General features: G+C 42.6%; 1 long non-coding RNA gene across 1 annotated transcript; it reads right to left on the minus strand.

The window, feature by feature from the left end:
* Positions 1 to 9809: 9809 nt before the first annotated feature.
* On the minus strand, positions 9810 to 13062 carry LOC112582149. The gene is made up of 3 exons (XR_006548927.1): positions 12877 to 13062; positions 12555 to 12723; positions 9810 to 9966 (listed from the first exon to the last, which is right to left on the minus strand). It is a non-coding gene; the product is annotated as an uncharacterized LOC112582149 (long non-coding RNA).
* Between the last annotated feature and the right edge of the window lie 9284 nt (positions 13063 to 22346).

A 22346-nucleotide genomic window follows, 5' to 3' on the forward strand; every position in this document is an offset into this window, starting at 1 on the left:
AATGCTTTTTTCCTTCAGGGCTAATATCTTAGAAGTCTTGGGTCTTATTAGAGGAATTAAACTGCTTTATAGTTGGCAGCAGTAATAGAACTGAAATTGTTCACGTTAACAAGTTGGAAGTCGCTAGTAGTGAGAAAGACTTCACCAGGAAGTGGAAAGGACAGCTACAGGGATGGTGAGGCAGACCTTGAGCATCCTCAGATTCCTAAACATAGCCTGCCTGTAGACCAACTGCCAGGTTAGAAATGAGGGTCAGGCTGCCCGCTCCTGCCTGTGGTATGCAGGTATGTGTGTATAGACCCTGACCTTCCCCACCATCACCTGCTGGCCGACCTCACACATGCTCACTTCTTTGGTTATTCCTTTGTTCCCTGGTCCCTTAGATCTTAGAACAGTGGTTCTTAATGGGGATTGATCACTGGGCAGGATCAATGCCAAGACATTTGGCAATGACTGGAGACATTTTGGGAAGTGGGGTAGAGACCTGGGGTGCTGCTCAACACCCTAAGGTGCACAGGCAGCCACCCACAACAAAAATGTACCTGGCCTCTAAGGTCAGGAGAGCGGAGTACCACTACCACCTGCCTCAGTGAACTCCCTGAAAGCTGCTCCACCGGCTGGTTCGTCCTCAAGGACCCTTTTGCTGGCCATCCCATCAGTAAATTCACTTGGTGATCTCTTTCCTACTAGGGGCTTTTTTACCCTCAACTGCAACTGTTACCCTCTTGTGTTCCTGCGTACTGGGCTTCCCAGGAGGCGGTAGTGGTAAAGAACCCGCCTGCCAATGCAGGAGACGTAAGGGTTGCGGCTTCCATTCCTGGGTCGGGAAGATCCCCTAGAAGAGGGCATGGCAACCCACTCCAGTTTTCTTGCCTGTAGAATCCCGTGGACAGAGGAGCCTGGCAGGCTATAGTCCATAGGGTCACAAAGAGTGAGACACAACGGAAGCGACTTAGCACGTGCACACACACATACCTGCATACCACAAGCAGGAGTGGGCCTCCTGACCCTCATTTCTAATCTGGAACTTGGTCTACAGGTGGGCTTTGCATACACAAGCTCATTTTATACTCACTGCAACTTTGTGAGGCAATTACTAATATCACTCACCACCTTACGACTGGGGAAGCTGAGGCATAGTGAAGCTAGACAAGTTGTATGAGATCACACAATAAGTAGTGAGCTAGAATCTGAACCCAGGGAATCTAGTGTAGAAATTCACACTCTGAACCACCACATGGAGATGAATCAAGGAAAAAAGAGGACAGATGCAGGAGAATAAAATGATGAGGAAGGAAGGAGGAGGAAAGCTTCAGTTCCCTGACATCAGAAGGCAGTTGCTAGACGGTACCCAGCCTCTTTTTCCAGGCCCGTGGATCACCCACTTCTGTCTCTGTTACCAAAGCTTCCCAAGTACATCGGACTTAGGCAAGAGTTCAAATCAATGACATAAGTGGTGTCCAGAGGAATCAACGTTTTCTTTCATTAAAATTTTTTTATTGGAGTACAGTTGCTTTATAATGTTTTTCAATTTCTGGTGTACAGCAAAGTGGATCAGCTCTATGTATACATATATCCCTTCTTCTTCGGATTTCCTTCCCATTTAGGTCATCACAGAGCATTGAGTAGTGTTCCCTGTGCTATACAGTAGGTTCTCATTAGTTATACGTAGTCGTGTATATGTGTCAATCCCAATGTTCCAAATTTATCCCTCCTCAACACCAGTTTCCCCCCTAGTAACCAGAAATCTGTTTTCTATATCTGTGACTCTATTTCTTTTTTTTTTCACCCTTTTTAAAATATAAATTTATTTATTTTAATTGGAGGCTAATTACTTTACAATATTGTATTGGTTTTACCATACATCAACATGAATCCGCCACGGGTGTACACGTGTTCCCCATCCTGAACCTTCCTCTCTCCCCTTACCATGCCTTAGGGTCATCCCAGTGCACCAGCCCCAAGCATCCTGTATCATGCATCAAACCTGGACTGGCAATTCATTTCATATATGATATTATACATGTTTCAATGACATTCTCCTAAATCATCCCACCCTCTCCCTCTCCCACAGATGCCAAAGACTGTTCTATACAACTTTGTCTCTTTTGCTATGTGACCCTATTTCTGTTTTGCAAATGAATTCATTTGTACCATTTTTGTTTTTGATTTCACATATAAACAGTATCATATGATGTTTGTCTTCCTTACATCACTCAATATGACAATCTCTAGGTCCATTCATGTTCCTGCAAATAGCATTATTTTCTTCTTTTTTATGGCTGAGTAATGGCAACCCACTCCAGTATTCTTGCCTGGAGAATCCCATGGGCGGAGGAGCCTAGTGGGCTACAGTCCATGGGGTCGCAAAGAGTTGGACACGACTGAGCGACTTCAGTTTCACTTTCACTAACATTCTACTGTTATTTTTATATAGTAAAAAAAGCAATGGTTTTCCGAAGGATTCTGATTTCAGGAATAGAAAAATGCTACATTTGGTTTTGCTTTTCACCTCTGCCAAGGCCCAACCTAGGACAACAAAATCAAAAGATCCACTTATGTCCTCCCTCACCACACAGCTGTAATTTCAACAAGTGTGTGCATGTGTGCTTGCCAAGTATCATCAGTCGTGTCAGATACTCTGCGACCCCATGGACTGTAGCCCACCAGGCTCCTCTGTCCATGGGATTCTCCAGGCAAGAATACTGGAGTAGGTTGTCCTGCCCTCCTGCAGGAACTGAACCTGTGTCTCTTGTGTCTCCTGCATTGCAGGTGACTTCTTTACCCACTGAGCCATCTGGGAAGCCCAATTTAAACAAGAACAGGCCTTAAGATCCTAGGAAGACTGGAGACTAAACTGAAGATCATTCCAATTCTCAAATAAATTCTCAAAAGCCCTCTGACCTTCACCTGCACCTTGCCACATCTTTAGGGTTACAAAAGAAATGAGAGCTTTATGGCTAAAGCAAACACTGGCCCTGAGAACAAACCTGGAACTCTCAGCTCCTTACCCAGAGTGGCAAGAAGACTATGGGGTTTGGCGTGTTATTTCAGTAGGTAGAACCAGAAGGGTGTCAATATTCCCTGGCTTGGCGTCCAGCTCCAGCCTCTCTCCTAAGTTCTAGAGCCTATACCCAGCTGCTTGCTGGGCTTCTCCCCTTGGAGACCCATGGGTACTTGAGGATCACCATGCCCCGACCTGACCTCCTGCTCTTCCCTGAACACCTGCTCCTCTTCCTGTGTTCCCCGTCTCAGTGATGACAATATCTCCCATCCAGTTACCCAGGCCAGGAACCCACGAGTCACCTAGGTCAGCGTACATTTTCCATAAAAAGCCAAATGGGAAATATCTGAGGCTTGGCCAGCCATATGGTCTCTGTCGCAACTAGTCAGCCCTGCCGTTGCAGAATGAAAGCGGTCATTAGACAGCATGTAGCAAGTGGGTGGAGCTGTGTTCCAATCAATCTTCAATTAGGTGCACTAAAACAGTTTTCACATAATTTTCATAGGTTCCAAAATGAAAGGTTCCTTTTGATTTTTTCCCAGTTATTTAAAAATGTAAAATCCATTCTCAGGTCGTGGGTCGTACAGAAATAAATGGGCTGGATTTGGTTGGTCTAGAATCCTCATGCTCCTTCCTTCCCACGTCTAATCGGGCAAGTCCTACAGAACTCATTTCCTGAACACGTCTTGGATCTGTCCCACTTCTTCATCCATACATACACCACGTGAGATCTTTGTCCATATCTACACCACTTGTCCACATGGCTTCCTGACATGGACAGTTAAACAAAATTGAAGACTGCAAAGAAAGATCCTCTATGACTATGGTAAGCAGAAGTACATGTCCCTCCCAGGTTAAGTTCCTCACAGTGTGAAGGATAAGCTAAAGAAGAGTTTGCTTCTTCCTACATCTGGCACTGCAGAAAACAATCTGTTAATGACTGCCAGTGTTTCATGAGGTGGCCTGGGAGGAGAGGGGAAATGATGCTCTGTAATCTAGTCCATGTGAAAGGGACTATGAAGCAGAGAATGGGAGAGAGCTCCTGAGTACACGCTGGCTCCGTCTAACCTCAGGGACTGCCTGGCCAAGGTCGGGCCCTTATCTCCAGTGATCTCCAGACTGAGACACTCAGATCCGCTTTGGTTAGGGGCCATGACATCTTCAGGTGGCTAGAACTCAGCTAATCTGCCCAAGACAGCTGAGGCATTGCTTCTCAGTTTCTAGTCCTCTGTCCTGTCTACACTTTCAGTGCAGCATTGTAGAGCAGCAGCATTCTTCCCTGGAAAGGGGACCAGTGGCCAAACATCCCTGGAGTTCACCCTGTCTGTAGGATGACAGTCACCTAGTCCTGGTGGGAGCAAGAGACGTTAGGCCAATCACTCTCTGATGTCATGCCTCCCATGTAAAGAAAGGGGAAAGCCAATTCCATTTCGATTTTATTCATTTGCTGGAATTTAAGAAGCATTTTAGATTTTTTAAATATTATGGAAGTGTGATTGATTTCCAATGTTGTGTTAATTTCTGTGTATAGTAAAGTGATTCAGTACACACACACATATATTTTTTCATATTCTTTTCCACACAGTGTATCATGGGATGCTGAAAATGGCCTTTTGTGCTATGCAGTAGGACCTTGTTGTGTATTCATGCTATATATAATAGTTTGCATTTGCTAATCCCAAACTCCCAATACTTCCCTCCCCCACCCCGCTTCCTCATGACAACTGGAAATCTGTAAGAAACATTTTTGATTTCTGATTGTTTCTTTTTTCTACATTGCCAAGGATAGGATGATTAGAAGTAACTACATGTCTTTTAAAATGACCTTTTCCTTTCTGTAAAAGTGAACTACCACAGCAAACTGCTCCTTGAATAACACAAAACTCCATTCCAAAACAAACACCTAGAAATGTTGTATAAAATACAACATCACACACAGATATTTCACAGTGTCCCCTCTCCTCAAACCTCCAGTTTCTTCTCTACCATGTCACTCTCAGCAAATGATCTTTCTTCTGATTTCTCTGAAAAAATAGGATTCAGAAGAGGATGTCTCCATCTTCCCTACTGCCAACTCTCCCAAACTCTATGCTGCCTTTCCTCCTGATCTCCCCTCATCTCATGACCACGTATATGCTGATGACACCCACAGGCATATCTCCAACCCAAATATCTCTGAACTTGCAAATGCTATGCCCAACTGTATCATGTCTCCCCTTGCATATCTCAAATTTAACCAGGTCTCTTGATTTCCATCCCCCAAGCCTGCTTGTTTCCCAGAATTCCTCGTCTCTGTAAATGACATCACCACTCAATGTTTGCTCAGGCCAGAAAGCTAAGACTTGGTTCTATCACCTGTGTCTGTCTCACACACACACCTTGTCTTGATCCTTCAGCATATATTTTTGGCTGAACCATCACAATCTACCTGTAATTTTACCCTTTCTTGTCACCCCCATTCTGCTGTCCTGTGCTAAGTCACTTCAGTCATGCCTGACTCTTTGCAACCCAATAGACTGTAGCCAACCAGGCTCCTCTGTCTGGGATTCCTGAAGCAAGAATACTGGAGTGGGTTGCCGTGCCCTCCTCCAGGGGATCTTACTGACCCAAGGGTCGAACCTGGGTCTCCTGAGTCTCCTGCACTGCAGGCAGATTCTTAACCACTGAGCCACTGGGGAAGCCACCTCCATTACTACCATCCTAATCTGGGTGACTTACATCTCCTGCCTGGCCACCCACAGTAGTCTTCTCACTTATCTCCCCCCATCCACCGTTTCCTACCTTAGAGTCTATTCTCACCTCTACAGCTGAAGTGGTCTTCATAAAACTTAAGACAAGGACGTCCCTGGTGGTCCAGTGATTCAGAGTCTATTCTTCTGCTGCTGGGGGCACAGGTTTGATCCCTGGTTGGGAAAATAAGATCCCACGTGCAGCGTGGTGAGGTCAAATACATAAATGAAACGTCAGTCAGATCATGGCATGCCCCTCTGTTCAAACCCTCCAGTGGATCTCTTCTCACTCCAATAAAAGCAAAAGCCTGCTATGCTCTGGCTGATCTGGTGCTTTGGCATCTTTGGTGTACCCCTGATCTCTTTCTCTCTCTCCACTTTCCCACCATGCTCCAGCGACACACACCCTATTGTTTTTCCTTGAACATTCAGTGTCCACTTCCACCTCAGGGCACTTGGTCTTACTTCTGCCTCAAATGCTCTCACCCAAATGTTGGTAACCACTCGCTCCGCTCCCAGCAGTCCTCATCTGCTTAGTAAACATGCTTTACTTTTCTCCATCCCAATTCATACCCTCTGACATTACAGTATTGCATTTTCTGGTTTGCTGGTGGTCTGCCCCCCTCAATTAGAATGCAAGCTTCATGAGGGCAGGGCTTTTGTCTTCTTCACTGGTATAAGTCCTGCTCTGAAAACAGTTCCTGGCTTCATAGTACATGCTCAATAAATAATTATTGAATGACTGTCTGAAAGGTACAGTTGAGAGTACAAGAAAATAAGGTACCAGAAAGGATGAAAGAACTAAAAACTAGACTAGTATATGGGCAACTTGTCATCTAATGACTTAAGATTTGATCTCTGTGGCCAAGACTGTTAGCCCCCAATATACATTCTCCTGTGTATCTAAAACCAAACTCCTAATTTTCAGTGGGACACTCATCTGGAGTAAAGACTACCATGACTAAGTTCTGACCAATGGGATATTAAAGAAAATGTCATTGGGAAGTGACTGAGAATCTTCCTTAAAAGATAGCTGCCATGTCCGTTTGTCTTGACCTCTTGCTCTTTTCTGCTGGCTGGAATGTAAACGTGAAAGCTAGGGCCTTCTTGGACTATGAAGTGACCTGAGATACAGAGGCCACATAGACTGGAACAGCAAGATAGAAAGAGCTTGGGTACCTGAGGACATGGTGAAGATAAACACTCTATGCTAGCATGGGCTGCCTTTCTCTGGACTGGTATATGAGACAGTTTGGCTCTTATCAATGTCTCTATTATTGTGGAGTATCAGGTTCAGCTCTCAGCTGAGCCCAATACTAATCAGTTCAGTGTACAAACAGAGAGAGGAGCCAAGGCTTTGAGACCAAGACCCTCATATTTAATCGTGGACCATTAATTCGTTATTCCCTCAGTGAAATGGAAAATTAGGGAAAACCATGTGTCCACTGGCAGAGGAGACTAAATGAAAGGTTGCCTACCTAGGCCGGGGTTCTGTCCAGAAAAACAGAGTTCCCTTGGGAACTCATAACCACTAACAGGGAAGAATACTGGAGTGAACTGCTATTTCCTCCCCCAAGGCATCTTCCTGACCCAGGGATCAGATCTGCATCTCATGTCTCCTACATTGGCAGGTGGATTCTTTACCACGGTCACCACCTGGGAAGCCCCACTAATAGGCAAGGACTTTTTAAAATAAGGTATAAAAAGCACAACCCACAGGGTGAAATGATAAATCTGAGTATATTAAATTAAAAAGCATAATTCTGAATGACAAAAGACACCATAAATGAAGTTAAAGACATGCCAAAGAATACATAAGAAACAAAGGAATAGTGCAAGAAAATATAAAGAATCCTATAAATCACTAAGAAAGAGGCAATGTAGTAGAACAATGGGAAAAGACCTGAAGAGGTACCTTACAGAAAACTTTTCTTGACCAACAAACAAAGGAAAAGGTGCCCAACCCATATTGATTATCATACTGATTATGGATATGGTCATTAAAATACCAACTCACCCTTACTCAGACCCTACTACGTGCCAGGCAAACTTCTATGTGCTTTCCATAAGATATCATTTCACATCCATCAAACTGGCAAAACTTTTAAAAGCACAACACATATCAACTTTTGGCAAGGATGTGAAGCAATGGAAACTTCCTGGCACTGCTGGTGAGAATCGAAGTACTTTACAGAGCAATTTGGCAATATCTGGTCAAGTTGAAGGTGCAAATATCTCTTTTAGACGGACATTTAGAGAAATCTATACATATACCCAAGAATTTTCAGAGGAACCCCATTTGTAGTAGGGAAAATTGGAAAGGATATAAATGTCCTCCATCAAAAGAAAGGATAAATGAACATAGACCTTCTGGAATTCTCTACAACAGTGAAAATGAACTAGAGCTACATGTAGCAACATGAAGGCGTCTCAGAAAGTGCTCAATGAAAATGGTGTTTCAGAATGATACACGTACAGATTACCATTTGTACATAATTTTTTTTAATTTTATTTTTAAACTTGACATAATTGTATTAGTTTTGCCAAATATCAAAATGAATCCGCCACAGGTATACAATTTTTTTAACTTTTTATTTTGTATTGGGGTATAGTCAGTGAACAATGTTGTGACAGGTCCAGGTGAACAGCAAAGGGACTCAGCCATATGTATACAAACTTCCCCCCTGCCTCCAGCATCTAAGCTGCCATGTAACACTGATCAGAGTTCTATGTGCTATATAGTAGGTTCTTGTTGGTTATTCTTTCTAAATATAGCAGTGTGTACATGCCCATTCCAAACTCCCTAACTATCCCTTCCAACCACAAGTTTGTTCTCTGTGTATATAGTTTCAAAATATGCAAAAACCCTATATTATTTATGAATACCCTCACTCTGGTAGTAGTATAAAAATACTCAAGATAAGGGCACTTTTAGGGAGAGGTGGTGTCTCAGAGACTGAGAAAGGTGCATCCAGGGTGTCCACTCTGTAACGTTTTACATCTTAAGAAAAGAAACTCAGGTACACAAGGCCTAGGGTTACAGTTTATTTTTACCTATGTTTTAAAGTGAACTTTTATTTAGTAGTTGCTTTTATTTATTTAAAAGCTCCAGACATACTTTTTATTATATTTCAAAAATTTTTTGAATTTATTTATTGGCCTGAGCCTGGTCTTCATTGCGGCACAAGGGATCTTTTCCTATCTTTTCTATTAAGCTGTGCAATGTAGGATCCTCAGCTGTGGCATGTGGGATTTATTAGTTGTAGCATTCGAACTTTTAGTTGGGGCATGTGGGATCTAATTCCCTGATCAGGGATCAAACCCTGAATCCCTGCACTGGAAGCACAGAGTCCTAGTCACTGGACCACCAGGGAAGTTCCTAGGGTTGCAGTTTAACAAAGCTAAGTAACGGGTATATGTGTGCTCAGCATGTTCAGTTCAGTTCAGTTCAGTTGCTCAGTGCTGTCTGACACTTTGCGACCCCATGGACAGTAGCACGCCAGGCCTCCCTGTCCATCACCAAGTCCTGGAGTTTACTCAAACTCATGTCCATTGAGTTGGTGATGCCATCCAAACATCTCATCCTCTCTCATCCCCTTTTCCACTCACCTTCAATCTTTCCCAGCATCAGGATCTTTTCAAATGAGTCAGATCTTTGTATCAGGTGGCCAAAGTATTGGAGTTTCAGCTTCAGCATCAGTCCTTCCAATGAACATTCAGGATTGATTTCTTTTAGGATGGACTGGTTGGATCTCCTTGCAGTCCCAGGGACTCTCAAGAGTCTTCTTCAACACCACAGTTCAAAGGCATCAATTCTTCAGCGCTCAGCTTTCTTTACAGTACAACTCTCACATCCGAACATGACTACTGGAAAAACCATAGCCTTGACTAGATGGACCTTTGTTGGCAAAGTAATGTCTCTGCTTTTTAATATGCTGTCTAGGTTGGTCATAACTTTTCTTCCAAGGAGTAAGTGTCTTTTTATTTCATGGCTGCAGTCACCATCTGCAGTGATTTTGGAGTCCCAAAAATAAAGTCTGCCACTGTTTCCACTGTTTCTTCATCTATTTGCCATGAAGTGATGGGGCCAGATACCATGATCTTTTTTTGGAATGTTGAGCTTTAAGCCAACTTTTTCACTCTCCTCTTTCACTTTCATCAAGAGGCTCTTTAGTTCTTCTTCACTTTCTGACATAAGGGCTCAGCATGTTAGTCTCTATATATTTCTGTGGACTTGAAATATTAACAATAGAATATAAAAAACAAATAAAAGTAATCCAGTCATTTTCAGAAAAAAAATTAGAAAATGGCTACAAAATGAATTAATTGCATCATCCAAAATGTTAACATTTTAATCTAGGTTTTTTCTTTGAATTCTAATATTTATTGAGCCTGTACTTCATGCTCAGTCAGGATTTGGGACATTGTAGATGCCTTGAACCAATAAAACTATGACATCCTGAATGACACCTGCCATATGTGTTGCCAAAATCTCCAGCATAGGGTTTCAGCTCTGTTAAGAAGTATCTTCAATGCAGGTTTAAAGCTTTTTACTGCACAAATATTCAATATTTCTCAAAGACGTCACCCACAGTTTTCTGGAAATGATGGTAACTAATACTTTCATTGAGCATTTACTATGTGCAAGGATCTGTTCTGAGCACTTTATCTGTATTAACACATCTAATCATCACAACAACTCTGTGAAGTAGTGCCATAATTATCATAATCATCCCTATTTTCAACAGGAGGACGCTGAGGCACAGACAATTTAAGTAACTTGCACAAGGTCGCACAGTTGGTAAATGATGGAGCCAAGATTCAGACCAGACAGTCTGGCTCCAGAGCCCTTGCTCTTAACCACTGTGAAATCCTATTTTCAGTATCGCTAATTTTACAATAATAATGCTTTCAGTTTGTTGCCTGTGGCAAATGGACATGAGTCAATAATTGACCGCCAATGTGGCACTGCCTTAATTAATTTCATTTCATGTGTGAATGGCTTGTCTCAATCAGAGAGAAAGCTTTTGAAAGGCAGACACCATGTTTTAAGACAATATTTTTTTGTAGGTCACTATGTCATTCAATAGCGTTATTTGCCCACAGAAAATTTGCAATATTTACTGAATGATTGAAGCGAAATACAAGAAAATTCATGAACCTTTCCACACAGAGGCATAAAAGGTTAATTTCTTAGGTCAATCAGGAAAGATATTCCTCAAGAGACTTTTCTGTGATTTTGGTTTTCATTAATCTTTTTGTTAACAAAAGCGTTATTGAGATATAAAGTGAATTTAATGATTTTCAGTATTGCCATTGAGTTGTATGATCATCACCACAATCAACTTAAAACCTTATCATCACTCTGCCTCAAAAAACCCTGTGTCCATTAACACCACTTTGCAGCCTTTCCTCTTTTCTTCCCACATCTCCTCCCAGCCCTAGGCAAGCTCTAAACTAGTTTCTGTCTCTAAGGACCTGCATCTTCTAGACATCTTTCAATACGTGTTTTTTGTGTGACTAACTTCTCTCACTTAGCTAATATTTTTAGGGTGGTTGTTGCTGTTCAGTCGATCAGTTGTGTCCGACTCTTTGCGACCCCATTGATTGCAGCATGCCAGGCTTCCCTGTACTTCACAATCTCCAGGAGTTTGCTCAAACTCATGTCCATTGAGTCGGTGATGCCATCCAACCATCTCATCCTCTCTCGTCCCCTCTCCTTCTGCCTTCAATCTTTCCCAGGAACAGGGTCTTTTCCAATTAGTCGGCTCTTCACATGAGGTGGTCAAAGTATTGGAGCTTCAGTTTCAGCATCAGTCCTTCCAATGAATATCCCTACAATGAACTATTATCTGGCAATAAAAAAAAAATGACTCCTTAACTATTTTATGCAACCAACTTACTAATGCATTGCAAGATTCCAGACATATTTTATACTTAGTTTTAAAAAAGTATTTGGTAGTAAAATATTCATAACACAAATTTTTTCCATTTTAAGTGTACAATTCAGTGACATTAAGAATATTCACATTGCTGTGCACCCATCACTAATATCCATCTCCAGAAGTTTTTCATCATCCCAATCTGAAATGCTGTGTGAATTAAGTAATAGCTCCCCACTCTTCCCTCCCCTCCAGCCTCTGGCAACCACCACTGTTCTTTCTGTTTCTATGAATCTGACTCTTCTAGATAACACAGATAAGAGGAATAATACACTATTTGTCCATTTGTTACTGGCTTATTTCATTTAGCATAAAGTCTTCAGTGTTCATCATTGTTTTAGCATTGTCAGAATTTCCTTCCTTTTGAAGAATGCATAATATTCCACTACATTTTGATCATCCATCCGTCAAGGGATGTTTAGGCTGCGTCCACATTTCAGCTGTTGTGAAAAATGCTGGTATGAACGTGGATGTACAAATGCCTGTTAAAGTCACTGCTTTCAGTTCTTTTAGATACATATCTAGAAGTAGAATGTGTGGATCATATGAAAGCCCTGTTTAACTTTTGGAGGAACTGCCCAGACTTTTCACAGTAGCCAGATTTCCACAGTAGCGTCATCATTTTATATTCCTACCAGCAGTGCCCCAGCATTCCAACTTCTCTAGATCCTCGTCAAAACTTGTTCTTTTCCTTTCTTTTTAAAATAATAGTCATCCTGATGAGTGGGAAGTGGTGCATCATTGTGGCTCTGATTTGCATTTTCCTAATGATTATGCCATATTTTCCTGAGCTATATTATCGAAGAACTACCTTACGAGATTTAAAAAAAATTGTTTACAAAACAAATAATCCCCACACATATTATTAAATTTACTTACTTGAAGTCAAGTATATCCCTTACTGTAAAGGGATTTACTGAAAGTAAATTGCATAAATATGGAAGTTCCTGGGCTGGACACTTGTCATGGGTTAATCTTCCCAGGAAGTGAACTCTGAGGAAGTTCAGAGTGCAGGATGTTAAGGAAGGAGTGCCCTTGGGATGAACACCTGTGGGAGACAGGGAAACAAAGTTGAATTGCGGTTCCCAAAAGTTTTAAGAGTTTAAAGTTGTTCTGAGATCAAAAAATTTGAGAGCCACAGGCCTAGAACGTATTAGGGGAAGTGAAACCCGCTCAGAGTCACTTCAAATCAAATTCTTACCTGACTACTACAACTGGAAGACCCAGGACTTCCCTGGTGGTTCAGTGGTTAAGATTCCATGCTCCCAATGCAGGGGCTCTGGGTTCGATCCTGGGTCAGGGAACTAGATCCCTCATGCTGCAACTAAAATGAAATTTGTAAAAAACTGCATGTCACAATGACGGTCAAAGATCCCAAGTGAGCAACTAAAACTTGATGCACCTAAAAACATAAAAAATTCTAATATGCACTCTCCCATTTCCTGCCTCTCTCTCCTCTATTCCTGTTCCTACTTTTTCCTAAGACTGTCTCACGTCTCTAGGTGTGTTTCACTCTGCACCAGGTCTCCGGCATGTATTTGGGGGTTTTATTGTTTTTGGCTGCACTGGGTCTTCACTGCAACATGCGGGTTTAGTTGCTAAGGGCACATAGCATCTTGGTTCCCCGACCAGGGATGGAAACCATGTTCCCTGCATTGGAAGGAAGATTCTCAACCACTGGACCACCAGGGAAGTCCCCCCCAGCATATGTTTATCTCACCTTCTTCTCCACATCTTTTCTGTGGATTTCAAGACATTAAACTGCTCCTATTTTCCACACTGGCAGAAGCATTCACTTTGGTGAAGACAGTTATAATACATTATATATAGTTTGTATTTTTAGAACTTGTGAATCCCAGAGAGGCCTTTTGTTACTGTACATGCTAACAGGGATGTATAGCATCTCTTTCACATTGTAAGTTGATATTGCACTTTTGGAACAACTTTCAAAAAATACTGAGAGCATCTATTTACTGTTTACTGTGAAGAATAAAAGTATATACAAAATTGCTATCAAAAGATTATGGGATGATTTGAGAGAATGGTATTGAAACATGTACATTACCATATGTAAAATAGATGACCAGTACAAGTTCCATGCATGAAGCAGGGCACCCAAAGCCGGTGCTCGGGGACAACCCAGAGGGATAGGGTGGGGAGGGAGGTGGTAAGGGGGTTCTGATTCATGTTGATGTGTGGCAAAACCCATCACAGTATTGTAATTATCCTCCAATTAAAATAAATTAATTAATTTAGAAAAGAGATTAGACTCTCATATTTGTGTGAAGTCCATTCAAAATACAGATGTTCAACACCTCAGTTTATTTCAATCCAAGCACAGAAACCACCAGAGAACAGAAAAACACCCAAAACTCCACCAGGTTCCAGTGTTCCTCTAGTGATATAATCTCTTTTGAAAGAATGTCATGCTACCCAGGACACAGAAAAAGCGAAGATATGCAGTAAGTGGGGTGAGGAATAGTCATGGCAATCAAATACCAGGTAAGAAGAAGGTTTTCTATTTGGTCTGGGGAGATTTTGCTTTTGGAAACATACAGTGTTACTTTCTCCAGGCATCACACATGTGCACATGCACACACACAAAGTACGTAGCTGCTAAATTTAGTTGTGGTTCTGTCACAACAATGATAACAAAGTTTCCTTCTGACCACAATGTGTTTGCGTACAAATGGTTCCTCTTTCCAGGCTCTGCTTAGTACATACACAAATTCCTAGTATGGTGACCCCCACACTCTCACAGCGGGACAACTTCTTGAGAGCAGACAGCCAGGATCCGGCCATCCTCTCTAGGAAGAGACACAAGGAATTAAACTGTTTCCTAGCTGGTGGGTTCTGCGGCCTTAGACCCATTTCACAGAAACTGATAATCGCAGCTGATTCAGTTTCACCGTGGCCAGCCTAGAATGACACGCTAATGAAGCCCCGTGTTGGGGGGGACAGCCATCACCTTGTGGAATGGGATTCAGTCAAGGTGCCACCGTCTTCTCCCGCACCTACTGCGCCACAGAGCCGCAGCACACAGACTCCTCCCCGAGGGGCTTCACCACCGAGCTGCCTTGGGGATGGAGGGCTGAGCGGAAACAGGAAATCAAATGGCGTAAAGGAGAAATGAAAGAAAAGGGACTGAAAACAAATGGGATATTGTCAGCAGAAAGGAGACCAGAAGCGGAACTGCACGATACAAGGGAACACTAAAGTTGAAAGAGTACTAGAACTTCTAATAATAGTTCCCAGTTAGGAGTGCTTACTCTGTGTTAGGCACTGGATAAGCATTTCAGGTGAGCTTGTTCATCTCATTCAATACTGACAACAAACCCTCTGGTATGCATATTTTACAAAAAATAGAACATGCTCTTGCAATGAAGAGCCCCCCAGCCACACACACACACAACATTTAAAAGAAATCGAAAGAGGAGGTGATAAAAAGAAACAGAAAAAATGGGACAAACAGAAAGCACAAAACCAGACAGTATAAATAACTTGAAACATACTAGAACTAAACTCTACAGTTAAAAGACAATGATTGCCTATAGGATAGAAAACAAAGAGATTTGCACTCTATGCTGTTTCCAAGAGCACATCTAAAACATAGCAGAGACAGGCGAGTAAGGATGTGTGGAAAGGTACAAGGTACACAGTACTAACCAAAAGAAAGCTTATGAAGTGAGACTAATATTAGGCAAAACAGAACCTGAGGCCAATAACATTCACAGATTAATGAAACCTACTTCTTAGTGATTAATAACTCGGTTCTCTAAGTGCTCAATCCATCAGTCATATCCAGTTGTTTGCCACCCTTTGGACTGTAGCTCACCAGGCTCCTCTGTCCATGGGATTCTCCAGACAAGAATGCTGGAGTGAGTTGCCATGCCCTCCTCCAGGAGATCTTCCCAACCCTGGGGTCGAACCTGTATTTGCTGCATTGGCAGGCAGATTCTTTATCACTAAGCTATTGGCGAAGCCCTCGATGGTTCACTATGAAGCTATAACAGTTCTAGATTTGCATGCCTCTGATGAAATAGCTTCAAAAATACATCTTTGTCAAGCAAAAACGAACAGAATTATAAGGAGAGCTTGATAGATCCACCACCAGAGTATCATAGTGGGAGATTTTAACATGTCTCAGTGACTGGCAGGTTCAATAAGAAAAGGAAAAGCTCAGCAAGTGCATGGATTTGACCAACACAACCCACAGACTTGATATAATGTAAACACACAGAACACTGGGCTCCATAATTGGAGAATTGTTCCTCAAACACTCATGGAACATTTACAAATATCAGCTATGCATTGTGTCATAAAGCAAAGCTGATCAAATCTGCAAGGCTTGGTACCATCCTGGGAAGTGAGGATGCAGAGGAGTTAAGTGCTGGCCTTGGCTTCTGTGACTTAGAAGTGGGGAGGCTGGTCCAGAGAGCCCAAGGCCACGGCCCAGCACCAGGAATGCGACCCACAACGTGGTCTAGCTGCAGTCATGCTGCTTTAAGTAGCAGCGAGTCAGAAAGAGCAATCCAGGGAAGGAGCTGTGGGCGATACTGTGTCATTTCATTGGGGAACTAAATCAAGACAGGTGTTGCTGCTCCCCCGCCCTCCCCCAAGCCTGGTGTTTTCCAAGTGAATAGTGAGACTTCCATTCCTTGCTTGCTGAAGCAAATGTCCAACAGTCTGATAAGCAAAGTGACCTCTAAGTTCAGCTGAGTTCATTCGCTCTGACTCTTTGCGACCACATGGACTGCAGCATGCCAGGCTTCCCTGTCCATCACCAACTCCTGGAGCCTACTCAAACTCATGACCATTGAATCGGTGATGCCACCCAGCCATCTCATCTTCTCTGGTCCCCTTCTCCTCCTACCTTCAATCATTCCCAGCATCAGGGTCTTTTCAAGAGTCAGTTCTTTGCATCAGGTGGCCAAAGCATTGAAGTTTCGGATGCAACATCAGTCCTTACAATGAATATTCAGGACTGATTTCCTTTAGGATGGACTGGTTGGATCTCCTTGCAGACCAAGGGACTCTCAAGAGTCTTCTCCAACACCACAGTTCAAAGGCATCAATTCTTTGGCACTCAGCTTTCTTTATAGTCCAGTTCTCACACCCATACATGACTACTGGAAAAACCGAACCTTTTGACTAGAAGGACCCTTGTTGGCAAAGCAATGTCTCTGCTTTTTAATATGCTGTCTAGGTTGGTCATAACTTTTCTTCCAAGGAGCTTTTCTTCTTTTAATTTCATGGCTGCAGTCACCATCTGCAGTCATTTTGGAGCCCAAGAAAAGAAAGTCTGTCACTGTTTCCATTGTTTCCTCATCTATTTGCCATGAAGTGATGGGACCGGATGCCATGATCTTCGTTTTCTGAATGCTGACTTTTAAGCCAACTTTTTCACTCTCCTCTTTCACTTTCATCCAGAGGCTGTTTAGGTCTTCATTTTCTGCCATAAGGGTGGTGTCATCTGCATATCTGAGGTTATTCATATTGCTCCTGGCAATCTTGATTCCAGCTTGTGTTTCATCCAGTCCAGCATTTCTCATGATGTACTCTGCATATAAGTTAAATAAGCAGGGTGAAAATATACAGCCTTGAGGTGCTCCTTTCCCGATTTGGAGCCAGTATGTTGTTCCATGTCCAGTTCTAACTGTTGCTTCTTGACCTGCATACAGATTTCTCAGGAGGCAGGTCAGGAGGTCTGGTATTCCCATCTCTTGAAGAATTTTCCACAGTTTGTTGTGATCCACACAATCAAGACTTTGGCATAGTCAATAAAACATAAGTAAATGTTTTTTCTGGCACTCTGTCCCTTTTTTGATGATCCAAGGGATGTTTGCAATTTGACCTCTGTTTCCTCTCCCTTGTCTAAATCCAGCTTGATCATCTGGAAGTTCATGGTTCATGTAGTGTGAAAGCCTGGCTTGGAGAATTTTGACCATTACTTTGCTAGCGTGTGAGATGAATGCAATCCTGTGGTAGTTTGAGAATTCTTTGGCATTGCCTTTCTTTGGGACTGAAATGAAAGTGGACCTTTTCCAGTGCTGTGGACCTTTTCCATTTTGCTGGCATATTGAGTGCAGCACTTTCACAGCATCATCTTTTAGGATTTGAAATAGTTCAACTGGAATTCCATCACCTCCACTGGCTTTGTTCATTGTGATGCTTCCTAAGGCTCACTTGACTTCACATTCCAGGATGTGGCTGTAGGTGAGTGATCACACCATCTCAATTATCTGGGTCATGAAGATATTTTTCGTATAGTTTTTCTATGTATTCTTGGCACCTCTTAATATCTTTTGCTTCTCTTAGGTCCATATCATTTCTGTCCTTTATTGTGCCCATCTTTGCATGAAATGTTCCTTTGCTATCTCTAATTTTCTTGAAGAGATCTCTAGTCTTTCCCATTCTATTGTTTTCCTCTCTTTCTTTGCATTGATCCCTGAGGAAGGCTTTCTTATCTCTCCTTGCTATTCTTTGGAACTCTGCATTCAAATGGGTATATCCTTCCTTTTCTCCTTTGCCTTTTCCTTCTGTTCTTTGGAAGTGCACACTAGCACACTGATGCCCAGAGCAGTGTCACAGCTATGCAAAGAGCCCCCTCCTCAGAGAAACACCTTGGAGAGACGGGATGGAGAAGAGGCAGGAGGGCTGGAGACTTGGTGTTCAGATGTAACTCATAACACATTCTAGACAAACAACGGAGGCTTTTCAGGGCCAGAAGCTGCAGGAAACTAACATGCAAATGATGTATTTGCATCTTTAAAGTGAAGAGTCCTGAGTCCTGAGGCACCAGCACAGATGGGGCTGTTGAAGACCTGATGGTGTGTACAGACTGGCCCTGCCTGGGTCAGGGAAGGGGCAGGACCTGAATAGGGCTTACCTCCAGGGTGGAGAGTGTAGTGAGAAGGTGGCAGGGGTCCTGGCTGAGACCTGGGCTAGTGGCCCCAATGACACCACCCCAATGTGAGGCCAAAGGACAAGCCCTGGACTAATGATGAGGCACAGCTTCTGCTGCTGCTAAGTTGCTTCAGTTGTGTCTGACTTTGTGTGACCCAATAGATGGCAGCCCACCAGGCTCCTCTGTCCCTGGGATTCTCCAGGCAAGAACACTGGAGTGGGTTGTCATTTCCTTCTCCAATGTATGAAAGTGAAAAGTGAAAGTGAAGTTGTTCAGTCATGTCCAACTCCTAGCGACCCCATGGACTGCAGCCTACCAGGCTCCTCCACCCATGGGATTTTCCAGGCAAGAGTACTGGAGTGGGTTGCCACTGCCTTCTCCAAACAATGAGGCACAGAATCCCTGAAAAAAAGAAGAGAAAAGCTAAGAGAAAAATAGCTAAGAAAAGAAGAGAAGCTAAAGGCAAAGGAGAAAAGGAAAGATTTACCCATTTGAATGCAGAGTTCCAAAGAATAGCAAGGAGATATAAGAAAGCCTTCCTCAGCGATCAATGCAAAGAAATAGAGGAAAACAATAGAATGAGAAAGACTAGAGGTCTCTTCAAGAAAATTAGAGATACTAAGGGAACATTTCATTCAAACATGGGCACAATAAAGGCCAGAAATGCTATGGACCTAACAGAAGCAGAAACTATTGAGAAGAGGTGGCAACAATACACAGAAGAACTACACAAAAAAGATCTTCATGACCCAGATAATCATAATGGTGTGATCACTCACCTGGAGCCAGACATCCTGGAGTGCAAAGTCAAGTGGGCCATGGGAAGCATCACAATGAACAAAGCTAGTGGAGGTGATGAAATTCCAGTTGAGCTATTTCAAATCCTAAAAGATGATGCTGTGAAAGTGCCGCATTCAATATGCCAGCAAATTTGGAAAACTCAGCAGTGGCCACAGGACTGGAAAAGGTCCGCTTTCATTTCAGTCCCAAAGAAAGGCAATGCCAAAGAATGCTCAAAATACCACAGGATTGCATTCATCTCACATGCTAGCAAAGTAATGCTCAAAATTCTCCAAGCCAGGCTTTCACAGTACATGAACCGTGAACTTCCAGATGTTCAAGCTGGATTTTAAAAAGGCAGAGGAACTAGAGATCAAGTTACCAACATCTACTGGATCTACAAAAATTCAAGAGAATTCCAGAAGAACGTCTACTTCTGCTTTATTGATTATGCCAAAGTCTTTGGCTGTATAGATCACAACAAACTGTGGAAAATTCTTCAAGAGATGGGAATACCAGACCACGTGACATGCCTCTTGAGAACTGTGTAGTCAGGTCAAGAAGCAACAGTTAGAACCAGACATGAAACAACAGATTGATTCCAAATTGGGAAAATAGTACATCAAGGCTGTATATTGTCAACCTGCTTATTTAACTTATATGCAGAGTACATCATGAGAAATGCTGGACTGGATGAAGCACAAGCTGGAATCAAGATTGCCAGGAGAAATATGAATAATCTCAGATATGCAGATGACACAACCCTTATGGCAGAAAATGAAGACCTAAACAGCCTCTTGATGAAAGTGAAAGAGGAGCGTGAAAAAGCTGGATTAAAACTCAACATTCAAAAAACAAAGATCATGGCATCCAGTCCCATCACTTCATGGCATATAGATGATGAAACAATGGAAACAGTGAGAAACTTTATTTTGGGGGGTCTAAAATGACTGCAGATGTTGACCACTGCCATGAAATTAAAAGAAGCTTGCTCCTTGGATGAAAAGCTTTTGAAATCTTTTACCTCAGATTGGGAATTGAACCCACATGGCTGGGACTTGAACCCAGCCAAAACTGTGCTTGGGACTTGAACCCATGTGGCTGTGGCTCAAACCCAGTGAAAACCCTCCTTGGGACTTAAACCCATGTGGCTGTGGCTCAAACCCAGCCAAACCCCACAGTACCTGGTTTCAGGACCTAATGAAACTTAGCTACTTGATGTCTCATCGCAGAAAGAATTCAGTGAGAGACAAAGTGACAGGTAAGAAGTGGATTTATTCAGATTCAGAGAGAAGCACACTCCACAGACAAGTGTGGGCCATCTCAGAGGGTGAATGTGGCCTCCATGAAATCTGGCATGGTCACTAGGGAGAACAGTGTGGAGATTCCTTAAAAAACTGGAAATAGAACTGCCATACGGCCCCGCAATCCCACTGCTGGGCATACACACTGCTGGGCATACACACCAAGGAAATCAGAATTGAAAGAGACATGTGTACCCCAATGTTCATCGCAGCACTGTTTACAATAGCCAGGACATGGCAACAACCTAGATGTCCATTGGCAGATGAATGGATAAGAAAGCTATGGTACATATACACAATGGAATATTACTCAGCTATTAAAAAGAATGCATTTGAATCAGTTCTAATGAGGTGGATAAAACTGAAGCCTATTATACAGAGTGAAGTAAGTCAGAAAGAAAAATACCAATACAGTATATTAACACATATATATGGAATTTAGAAAGATGGTAACGATGACCCTATATGCTAGACAGCAAAAGAGAAACATATGTAAAGAACAGACTTTTGGACTCTGTGGGAGAAGGCAAGGATGGGATGATTTGAAAGAATAGCATTGAATCATGTATATTATCATATGCGAAATAGATCACCAGTCCAGGTTTGATGCATGAGACAGGGTGCTCAGGGCTGGTGCCCTGGGATGACCCAGAGGGATGGGATGGGGAGGGAGGTGGGAGGGTGTTTCAGGATGAGGAACACATGTACACCCATGGCTGATTCATGCCAATGTATGGCAAAAACCACTACAATATTGTAAAGTAATTATCCTCCAATTAAAATAAATTAATTAAAAAAAAAGAAATGTGGCATGGTTAGTTTTTATAGGCTGGGTAATTTCATACACTAATGAGTGGGACGACTATTCAAACTATTTTGGGGAAGGGGCGGAGATTTCCTGGATTTGGGTCACCGCTCACTCCTTGGTCTTTTAACAGTGCTGAGGAACTGTCATGGCACCTCTGGGTGTGTCATTTCACTTGTTGATTGAGGATTAGGGTCTAGTCTTGTCTGCCATTTGATCGCATTTGATTCTAATCAGTTTATGTTGTGTCCTTGGGCTATGTCATTCTTTCAAAAGTTGTGCCTTGCCCCTTTCCCTCCTGTTACACTATGACCAACATAGACAGCATATTAAAAAGCAGAGACATTACTTTGCCAACAAAGGTCTGTCTAGTCAAAGCTATGCTTTTTCCAGTAGTCGTGTATGGATGTGAATGTTGGACTATAAAGAAAGCTGAGCACCAAAGAATTGATGCTTTTGAACTGTGGTGTTGGAGGAGATTTTTGAGAGTCCCTTGAACTGCAAGGAGATCAAACCAGTCAATCCTAAAGGAAATCAGTCCTGAATATTCACTGGAAGAACTGATGCTGAAGCTGAAACTTCAATATTTTGGCCGCCTGATGCGAAGAACTGACTCATTTGAAAAGACCCTGATGTTGTAAAAGATTGAAGGCAGGAGAAGGGAACAACAGAGGATTAGATGGTTGGATGGTATCACTGACTTGATGGGCATGAGTTTGAGCAAGCTCCAGGAGTTGGTGACAGACAAGGAAGCCTGGCATGCTGCAGTCCATGTAGTTGCAAAGAGTTGGACATGACTGAGCAAGTGAACTGACTGACAGAGGCCCTTCCTCCAAAGAGTCAGAAAGCAGAAAAGGGTCAGTTCCATAGAGGAA

Source organism: Bubalus bubalis, chromosome X, assembly GCF_019923935.1.
Source record: "Bubalus bubalis isolate 160015118507 breed Murrah chromosome X, NDDB_SH_1, whole genome shotgun sequence".
Lineage (NCBI taxonomy): Eukaryota > Metazoa > Chordata > Mammalia > Artiodactyla > Bovidae > Bubalus > Bubalus bubalis.